At 44.7% G+C, this 11,449-nt stretch overlaps 1 long non-coding RNA gene across 1 annotated transcript in view; it reads right to left on the bottom strand.

Annotated features, from left to right (window-relative positions):
• Nucleotides 1–7,618: 7,618 nt before the first annotated feature.
• The window catches only part of LOC138302208 (uncharacterized), a 67,148-nt gene continuing 63,317 nt past the window's right edge, over nucleotides 7,619–11,449 (bottom strand). The window contains exon 2 of the long non-coding RNA XR_011205338.1: nucleotides 7,619–8,109. This is a non-coding gene — a long non-coding RNA (uncharacterized lncRNA). The remainder of the gene's footprint in view (nucleotides 8,110–11,449) is intronic.

Genomic DNA, 11,449 nt, shown 5'->3' with positions numbered 1-11,449 from the left:
CAACACAACATACACGCACCCACACATCCATACACGTACACATGGACAACACGCATCTCACACCTGCATACACGCACGCACAGACACCCCACCACACACACAACACCTTCCACCCCCCTTCCCTGTTGGAGCACCCGAGTTACCTGTTTTCAGGGGGCACTCCGGCAGGAGACGGGATGGGGTGCTGCTGCCAGCAGCAACGTCTGCCAACAGAACACCGCCAGGCTGTATCATGGGTCCTGATACAGTAGACAGCGGTCTACTGGTGTGGCACTGCTGCTGGCAGCAGCGCCACCTTACCGCCATCTGCCACCATGGCCGCAGCCGGAATTCCGCCATCCTTCTGGTGGAATTCCCGCTACTGTCATAATTTGGTGGACGGTTGGTCACCATGGCAACGGTCTTTTGACGGCCGTCGCCACGGCGATAGGCGGCATTTACCGCCAATGTCACAATGAGGGCCATAATCTACAAGCAACAGTACATACCTTTCAATATGAGGCAACATTCCTAGTGGGCCTATGAATATGGGCCTGATTTAGAGTGGACGGGTTACTGCGTCACAAACTTGGCGGATATTCTGTCTGCAGTATTACAATCTCCATAGGCTATAAAGGGATCACAATATGGCAGATGGGGTCTCCATCACACCCCCTCAACCAGACTCTAAATCAGGCCCAAAGTCTAAAGTTGCAGACAGAACCTCTGTCAGAGATAAAGGTGCATTGTGTGGTGTTTTACACTCATCATTTTCTGCACACTGCCAGCAGGCTTTAACTCACCTGCCTACCTGACTATCAGGTTTTGGCCATCAATACAGTTCACGTATACTTGCCTTTTTCAAGACAATTAACAAAACAGTTGCAATCTAGTATATAGCGAGTGAGCTGCGATAATTAGGCAGATGGAGCAAAATAATCAGCATTACAAATATGGTAAAGAAAAGGAACAGTCCAACCATGATGCATGTGGTACTGGATGGTTTAGAGATTGTAGAAGTTCTAGATTTTATCGAGGTTCCCACCTAACCCTAAGCCTATACTCGAGAGCGAAGGGGGTGTATCCCTCTTGCTGGCCCAATCTTAGGGATTAGCCCCAGCCCCATACCTAGAGGATGTCAGGAGTCGGCCTGCGATGTAGATGGCAATCCTTTCCGGCCAGTAGATTAGCACCAGCTGAACAGCATATCAAACAGCATTCGTCCCAGGACGGTCGTGGCTGGCATGCCCTCTGCCCCTCCTGGGTCAGTGTATCACTTATATAATTAAAGCATGCTGAATAGAAAGCACAGACCTGATGTAATGCTGTGTCTCGGTGGTAAAAGCTGTCACCTGAGCGGGCAACACAAGCTAGCAGATTGTGTACCATTTCCTTATCCTTGGACAGAAAGAACAGATTACATGTAGAGCAAAGGCAAACTACACAAGCAGCGTGTTCTCTATGCTCATTGAATAAAACAAAGGTTATTGCTAAATGCCTCTTTGCTAAAACAAATAAAATATGAAATATAAAATGAAGTTAACAAATCTAAAAAAGGGGAACAAACTCTGGCCCATGAGGTCCACATGACAGAAGCTCAGGTTTGAGAGGATCTATCATTAGATTTGCCATATTACTGACTGTATGATCGCAAGGCCCAGCATCCCTCTTCAATAGAGTATTGTGTTTGAATCTTTTCACCATACCCAACTCTCTCTCAAATTGTTCAGGAAAATCATTCAGAAGGTCATACCCATACTCACCCTAGGATACTAGTGAAATTGGTTCTGAGGATAAGGTCTAAATATGATGCCCATATCTCCTTGGTAATGCCACGCAACCACAGCTCTGCCAAGTACCACGCATCTTGCGTTAAAATAACGGATTTTCGGTCATTTTCCCGCATTGCCGCAATGCCTGAGATTGTTTTTCGGTCATTTTCCCGCATTACCTCAGTGCCTGAGAGTGTCACAGATAAGTACCATATCCTGAAGTGCGGCAAAACAGTGTAGTTCGTTTCTCACTTTGCTAGCTGAGCTCCGAGTACTGTTTATTAAAGGCCACAAGGTGGCGCTGGTGTACAACAGGAGGTATAGGATTCTCGATATATTACAAGAAATATGTATCCCACTGCCACAGAAGCTCCTATCCCAGCCAAGCGAACCACAGAGAATTGAAGACTTAAACACAAAACCAGACACCCTCCTAATTAGCATACAAAAGCCCCCCCTCCTCAAACCATGGTACCAAACACAGCATTGCTTTCAGCGGGCAGGAGTAAATGCCATGTTACTCCCGCCATGCGGGCCGGAAGTGGGAAGATGGAGAGTGGGGTGTGCTTGCCAGTCCCCACAGTTTCTTGTTGCTAAATTGGGTGTAATTTCTGATATTTATGTTTCCCGCGGCTTCATTGCTTGATTTTGCTCGTGAGAAGTGTCACATCTTGTAAAGTAGACATTTATACACAAACGACCTGGTATTCAGAGCATCCAGCTGCGTTCAAGGCTCCCCAGAATGTGCCATGCAGAAACAAGGTGCCCCCCTTCACTCTGCACGTGCAGAGGGGTGAGACAGCTGTGACGGGACCACCCTGATGTGCCCACCTCAGCAATCAGTTTAATGTCTCATCAACTGTTGTGTTCCAAGGTCATCACTTGCACATCAGGAGCATTGTTACAAACGCAAAGTGACATTTGTGGGTCCACATGCTCATGGTCCACAGCTGAGATCAGGTTCCAGTTGTCACCAAAGGTAAAAGGAGGCTGTAAAAACAAGTCAGTGCCCCTCTTGAGTGCTTGTCCCTCACTCAGGTGAGTCATTCATTACAAAGAGCATCAAACTTACAGAGAGACACCCAGGAGTCCGCTGAACCCTTTTGCACCTCCACATAGCGCCTTACAGACCGCAAGGACTCCACATTCTACCACAAACACAGCCGGACTGAGCAGTCTGTACCAGAGCAGTCTCCCTGCTAGTTGCATGTCTGGCATCTGGTTTTTAATCTACGCTAATCTATACTAGTGTACACTGTAAACGTGACGCTGATAGAGCTGCTCCTTTCCCCAGGTACATTGATGTTATCCGCCAGGCACAGTTGGATTTGAGGGTCTGAAGATGGAACAGAGATACAGAGGAATTCAGAGCACTTTTGAGCATCAATACAGCAAAGTCCTGGTAGGGGAGCCGATTCAGAGCTGTGGTTGCAGTGGATGGCACTCACACGACTGGCGCCAGCTGGAGACACATCAAGTGGTATGCCGATTCAGTGCCAGCCCTTTCTGGGTCGTCCCGTCTGTGGAAAGCTCTGGAAGAGGACAGCCAGGGGTCCCGATTGTGGCATCTCGGGAGTCTAACAGTGGAACGTGCTTTGGCTAGTTTTGCTACTATTAATATGAATGATGCGCCTGTGGGGGGAGACACCCGCTTACCCAATATTTTGGCTGTGGATGGTGCGGGAACAGTGGGAGTCGTCCCAGTCCAGGGGGAGCAGTCTGAGTCTTAGATGTCGGGTTGGCTGGCATGTTATCCAGAGGGAGAAGTGGCCGACAGACTGAAAGGGGTGTCAGTGAAGTCTTTAGATTGAGATATCAAGGCCCGAGACAACAGTGCTGGTCAGATTCAGTCAGTGGTGAAGGGGGATTTAGGGAAGTCTTTAGATTGAGATATCAGTACCCGAGGCAACAGTGCTGGTCAGCATCAGTCAGTGGTGAAGGAGAGAAGGAAAGAAGTGCAGGAAGAAAGCATTGCAGCTCCATTTCTGAGTGGTAGTTGTGAGATTTCATGGTGCCCCTTGTGGGCGGGGTTCCAAAGAAACCCCAGGGGATGTTGTTTACTTCACCTTTTGTCGTGGCCAGAAGGGGCATCAGTGAACTGCTCAGCAAGATGCAACAGTGCAGTGGTTGATACAATTACGTTTGGGCAGAATAGGAGAAATATGACATTAAGTCAGCCCATGGAAGATGCCATGTTCTATTGCTCAGATGGAGTGCATCTATCCCTTTTTGGAAATGTATATATTTTTTTTTAATTTGCAGGTATTCGTTGCAAAGCTGATAGGTGAGAGCGTATGGTGCCGAGCATTATGGGAACAAGCGGATGTCTGTGTTTTTGTGTTAAGGGGAGTGGGACATGGGGCAGAAAAACACCTCACCAGAGTTTTCATGTTGGCAGGAGTTGGGGGGAGCCCAACTGTGGGGCTGCAGTAGAAGTTAGGGAGAGTTGGAGCAGGTTAAGGTGGGTTTATCTTTAAGAGATTGGTCACTTGTGTGGGTGAGATGGCTGTGGAAAGAACAGTTGTTATAAGAGAGACGGTAAATGTAAGTGTTGTGTGTATGTGAGTTCTTGGGGGTTCTTTGGCGTTTTTGGGTGAGATTTAAGCGAGTGAGGATGGTGGATTGTCTACTTTGTATTAATGAGCCTTGTATAAAATATTGTACTTTGACGGACATTGCCGCACATGCGAGCCGGTCACTGGAGGGCTGAAGCCTCAGCTTAACAACTTGTCGTTTAACTACCTTGACATCAGTACTCACTGTCAGTTTTGTCTCCATCAGGGTAGGGGGTGGGGGTGGGAAACAGAGGTTGTTTAATTGATCCGTCCACCACTTGCCAGCCCCAGGATTGTAGGCGTGGGGTACCATTTTTCTCTTTTGTTGCATTTTGATGCATGAAAATAATATAAAAGATATGCGGCCTGATTTAGAACTCGGCAGATGGGTTACTCCGTCACGACGGTGACTGATATCTCGTCCATTATATACCATAGGATTTAGATTTCAGTGGATGAGATATCCATCACCACTGTGACGGAGTAACCCATCCGCTGAGTGCTAAATCAGGCCCTTGATCTTCAAGTGTTGTATTTCATTGACATTATATGCAGACCTGTATTGATAAATGTAGGCTTTTTCCATAAACGCAAGGCAAGAACGTGACCTGAAGCAGAATCTATAAGCTTGAATGTTTATATTGAATATTATTCTGTTGACCAAAATAATTGTGTTAAATCTTTAGCTACAAAATGACACTTGAATATATTTTCATTCTCTGTTTTCCATAATCTTCTGCTTAAAATTCAGGCAACTCATTTTTATTCTCCAATTCTTACTCACTACAATTCAGCAAAACAAACATAGTACCATGGATTGCATTTGGGCTCAAACGCAGTTATTTCCTGAAATGGAACCGAAGATCAAGCCTCAGTCACCACTCACTTAGGTGACTGTGTAGAGTCCCACACTTGAACACATTGTAAGATCCTGTGCAAATCACTTCCTCTCGCTGCCCCTCAGTTCTTTATCACAACTGAGTTATATAAATGTTAGAGGATTCAAAATGTCAGGGCACTCGTGTATTAAAAGTACAATCTTAAGTAAGTGTCTTGTAGTCCAATAGTAGGTATTCAATGCCAGTGTCCAATAAATTTCGCTGTCTGACCAGGATTTGTGAAAAAGCAAAGTTGAATTTATTCTTGAAATAAGCAGTTCATCACAGCAACTATAGTCGTCCTTAGAATTAATATCCATGTAGCAACAACAGTCAACCGCCGATCAAAGGAACCATAACTGATTTAATGAGCCATTCGCAGTTTCACTGTACCGGCCGTGTGTACTTACACGTGCATGGCTTAATCTTTGAGACAAGCAATACCTGGTTGATCCTGCCAGTAGCATATGCTTGTCTCAAAGATTAAGCCATGCACGTGTAAGTACACACGGCCGGTACAGTCAAACTGCGAATGGCTCATTAAATCAGTTATGGTTCCTTTGATCGGCGGTTGGCTGTTGTTGCTACATGGACATTAATTCTAAGGACGACTATAGTTGCTGTGATGAACTGCTTATTTCAAGAATAAATTCAACTTTGCTTTTTCACAAATCCTGGTCAGACAGCTAAATTTATTGGACACTGGCATTGAATACCTACTATTGGACTACAAGACACTTACTTAAGATTGTACTTTTAATACACGAGTGCCCTGACATTTTGAATTTTGTTATTAGTTTCCTTGGAAACATTAGAGGAAGTGGGGAGATCCTCTTGTCAGGAGCACCGTGCCTAAGATAGCTTTTTGAACATTACTGTGTAGATTTACTGTGAGCGCTCATCCCCTATGTTATTCTTCCTTTTTGCTTGTGCTTTGTTATAAATGTTAGAGGAGTAGGCACATTATCCACTGAGTTATTGTACCAGGGTTTTAAGCTGGAGGGTGTACACACACAATCACACAAATCTCTCCTTTGACTAACAGTGCCCTTTGTTATAAAATGTCCTCCATTCACTCTTGTGATAATGGAGCCTCTGGCTCAAGGACAATTGTCTGGTAAACATCAGGGAAGCAATTTTCCAAGTTTCAGGATGAATCCTAAACACATTTCTGCTGACATCAGGGATAGAGTGAATGATGTACAGAGCAACTGTCCTGAGTGAACTGCCCTTAGGTTCTGTACTGCCTTTAGGAGGCCAGACATACACTCCCTGAGCCTGTGACCTGCAGGTTACACATAGATGGGTGTAGCAGGTGCATTAAAACTCCAGTCCCTGCTATTTTATCAACATTTAAACTTGTGACCCTGGAGCTGCACACAAATTTCTGCATCACATGCTTGAACTTGCTAAGTTATTGTAACATACTCTGTGTCTTGTAGCCTGTAGAAGCCTATGCCCCTCATGGTGTGATAGGTGGACTCCTTGAATGGGGGAGCAGTCAAATGAATAATGGAGAACCCTATTATATTGTAGACTGCTGACACTTTACCTCTTCCAGGTGAAAAGAACTAAAGTGGTGATCATCAGAAAAGAGGCTTCATATCAGGAACTGGGTGGATCCAGTTCATGTCCTTGTGTTGTAAAAGATGGGCTTCCATTGCAAGGCATGAACATAAAAGAATCCACAGGGCGCAGAGATAGTGCATTAACCCCCTTTATGAACATGGCTGCTTTGCTAGCTTACAACAGGAAGACCATTATCTACATAAGTACATGAGGGAAGTGTTCCCAGTCTTTCTTCTTTGTCCTGTACTCTTTTGTGTTGCCAGCAGTGATGCAGCACATCATGTGTTTATGTTGCAGTGCATTGATCCAGCAGTCATGACCAAGACCTGAAAACACTTAAGTATCACAGGACGGGTGAGGTTAGGGGGTGTTGCCCCAGAAACATTTTCAGGAATAGTGCAAGGGAGAACATTTGCAAGCACCATAGACCAGACAGAATGGTAAAACACATAACAGGGTTTAAGGATAACTTCATAGACACGATTGGGGAAGAGTTCAATCAGGACCAGAGAGGCCTTCTATTCCAGCAGGCATGTCCCCGGTGATGTGAGCACTGGGGGCTGGTTTGATAGCTCAGGGTCACTCCTGGTGCCTCTGTTACTTTCCCCAGCTTCTTGAGGTTAACAGTGACAGGCACAGGGAGCCTCCAAGAGAGAGAGAGAGAGGGAGGAGGTGGAAAGGTAGACAGTGATGGATCAAGAGTCTTTGAATATCAGACGTCAGGTGTAATCATCATACAGACCCCACCACTGGTTGTATGAACCTTTGTTTGTCAACATGGAGAGAAGTTAAGAAGCCAGCATTTGCACGCATCTCCATAAACAGTGAAACCAATGTGGCCTCACAGAAAAAAACAAGGAGAATCTTAACATAGGTCAAAAGGTTTATGAACACCTTTAGTCCAATTGGGTCAGCTGTCATCTATATTTATAATTTCAAACAATCTTGTTACAGCTTAAGGTTATCAGGTAGGTGACAGATGCAATAATAGGAGTAATAATGCCACCTAACAGCTGCACAGGTGTTAGTTCTCAGAGAATGCAAGAACAGCACTCTACCTCCCAATGGTCCTATTGCCCAGAGACCATAAATTTAACACAAAACAATATACAAGAGGGAGTGCTAAAGAAATCTAAAAAAAAATGTCTTCTTTCTTTAAGTTGCTCAAAACTTGGATGATACTAAAACATTTCTTGAGAGTCTTATCACACAAGTGTACGGCTCTGCTTAGAGATCCAGTAAAGCAGGAGTCATGGAGTCATGGAGTCATGTTGCAATCCATGTATTTTCCTTTCTTAATCGTTCAACATCAGCCCAGTCAATGTGTTTCAGCCCCAAAATGGGACTTCATCAGGGCTGAAAACAAAAAAAACAACAATAATGTACAAAATCCACAAAAGAAAATAGATTCAAAGTATAGTACAACATCATAATAGAATTCCAAACACCAATATAAAACAATTCCTATATACAATAAAAACATGTCATGGTCCCCCATATCAACATTCACAAGAATTGACAGCAATATGCAATAATTTAAGGTGCATAACCTTCCCACAAGCAAGTTCTGTTGCATTATTGGTCAATTAGGACTATATATCTCATAATACTAATATAATTAGTGTCCCACATTATCTATCATTAATACAGCCTTAAACATGTATACGTGCCTATAATCAACTGGGATATACATATTAAAGATCCCACATATAAGCAAACACTGACGTTGACTTCCTTATAAAAAACACTTTATTTCCAAATAATCATTTCTGAAGCTTCCCCCAACTCCCTTATAATCCGCGTGATTGTTCACCCTTCACTAGAAAAGCCCTTCCAGTAGCAAAAATGTTTCCTTTTCCTCAGTAGGACCTAAAAACATAGATTGAGAAGAAGATCTGTCCAGTGAATGTTGTTTCTAGAAAAACCTAATGTATTAACCCCTAGTATAAACCATCATACCAAATCGAGCATGCTTCTCATAATTAACCTGCTGATTTCAACAATACCCATCCATAGATCACAACGCCTACATTTCCAACCTTCCACCACTGTCAGGTAACATACACTCACAAAAACAGCGCCCCCGTAAGTCCATAGCAAGTAACCTCAAGATATTGCCGAGAAGGAGGCAAAGTGTCCTGTGCGAAGCCCTTCAATGTGTCATCGAGTATCTCCGGTCTCCTCTTTATATAAAGCTCTAACCGCTAGTATTGGTAAACAAGCATTTGCAATGCAACCGATCTCACATTTGCTTGAGCTAGAGCAATTAGCACTGTAAACTCCTAACTGGACTTTTCTTGCCACATAAATTTAAAATTAAAACGGTTTTACATAACTAACTGGACTTTTCTTTGCATATAACCTGAAAAGTAAAGGTTTCACATAAGCGAGCTGGTGGCATCAGTGCAAAGCAGACACACAAAGGGAAATAAAAGTTCACTCGTAGTGAAACCTATCGCAAAAATGCAATTATCCATGTAACCGGCAAAAGTGCAATTAACTATGTAACATGGTCGATGGCATGCAAAGCTCTTGACTTCTGCCCAACGAGATCCTGTTGCGAAAAAAGAAAAGAAAAAATAGTAGTCCAGAACCCGGACTGAAAATGTGGAGCCTCTATGTTTTCAGTACTTGGTTCCCGCGCTCCAATAGGGCTAAACACCAGAAAAGGCATGACTTATGCATGCCTTCCACTATTGAAAGCAAGCAGATTTTAAAAGACAAGCCCAAGAACCAATGAAAGACACTGACGTGAGTTGGGCTCGGTTAGAAGCTCAAAGAAAGATTGCAACACGGGAGCGCTTTACGCTTGCTCTAAAAACTCAAATTGTTCAATCAAACGAACCCCTCCCATAACCTCCCAAACCTCATGAATCTGGCACTAATCACTCCTGGCGGACCAGAGAGGAAACCAGAAACAGTGGAACCTGATAGGTTGAAGCTCATGTCTAATAGCATTGATGGAAAGCCCCGTCTCTCAGAACATGTCGTGACTACCAGCTGCTTCTCGACGACAGTCTGCAATCCCTTCAGGCGGCCGCAGACATAACATTGTCTCAAAGTCTCCGCGTGAAAAGGTTCTACTCGTGTCGCAGTCAAAAACCTTCATTAAACAGCGAACAACCATAGAATGTCACGCCTACAGCATCCATTTTAGGACATCCTCATTCCTCACTCCTCATCCCTACTTCTCATCCATCATCCCTACTTCTCATCCATCATCCCTACTTCTCATCTATCATCCCTACTTCTCTTCCATCATCCCTAACTTCTCATCCATTTTAGGACATCCTCATTCCTCACTCCTCATCCCTACTTCTCATCCATCATCCCTACTTCTCATCCATCATACATCATCCCCACTTCTCATCCACCATCCCTACTTCTCAGCCATCATACATCATCCCTACTTCTCATCCATCATCCCTACTTCTCATCCATCATACATCATCCCTACTCCTCATTCATCATCCCTACTCCTCATTCATCATCCCTACTTCTCATCCATCATACATCATCCCTACTCCTCATTCATCATCCCTACTCCTCATTCATCATCCCTACTTCTCTTCCATCATCCCTACTTCTCATCCATCATACATCATCCCTACTTCTCATCCATCATCCCTTCTTCTCATCCATCATTCATCATCCCTACTTCTCATCCATCATACATCATCCCTATTCCTCATTCATCATCCCTACTTCTCTTCCATCATCCCTACTTCTCATCCATCATACATCATCCCTACTTCTCATCTATCATCCCTACTTCTCATCCATCATACATCATCCCTACTTCTCATCCATCATCCCTACCTCTCGTCCATCAGCCCTACTTCTCATCCATCATCCCTACTTCTCGTCCCTCATCCCTGCTTCTTATCCTTACTTCTCTTCCATCATCCCTACTCCTCATCCATCATCCTTACTTCTCACCCATCATCCCTACTTCTGTTCCATCATCCCTACTTCTAATCCATCATACATCATCCCTACTTCTCATCTATCATCCCTACTTCTCTTCCATCATCCCTAACTTCTCATCCATTTTAGGACATCCTCATTCCTCACTCCTCATCCCTACTTCTCATCCATCATCCCTACTTCTCAACCATCATACATCATCCCTACCTCTCATCTATCATCCCTACTTCTCTTCCATCATCCCTAACTTCTCATCCATTTTAGGACATCTTCATTCCTCACTCCTCATCCCTACTTTGATACATCCTGAATCCTCATTGGATCCCAAATCCTCCAATACAAAGAGCCCTTCGCGTTCATTTAGCCAATAAGGTTTGGAACGGAGTGCGGACCATAGAGGGCACCTCCCTTGCCGTGTGTTGATTGGACGGTAACACCTCCAATCAGAAAAGCCTCAGGCTTCAATTCCCACCCTCCAGTCTCTGGGACGGTGCAGTTTGGTCGGCGGATCCCAAGCTGTGCCCGCTGCACCCCGGGGCACCATCAAAACTAGCCGGGGCCAGGGGGGGCGCGGTCAGGTGCAGAGAGTCTCAGGGACCACTGGAGGCTCCAGACAATCTCAGGTGGGGGGCATGGGTAAGTTGAGGTCCCCAAGGTCACTGCCCTCTCCTTACCTCCCTCCATCAGGTGGGCGCTACTGGCAGACACAACCTCTGTTCCTGCCAGGCCTGTCACCGCTTCCGGGGGAGACGGTAATATACCGGGTTAC

The sequence above is a fragment of the Pleurodeles waltl genome, chromosome 6 (assembly GCF_031143425.1).
Source record: "Pleurodeles waltl isolate 20211129_DDA chromosome 6, aPleWal1.hap1.20221129, whole genome shotgun sequence".
Lineage (NCBI taxonomy): Eukaryota > Metazoa > Chordata > Amphibia > Caudata > Salamandridae > Pleurodeles > Pleurodeles waltl.
This window is presented reverse-complemented; position numbering and strand designations above follow the sequence as displayed.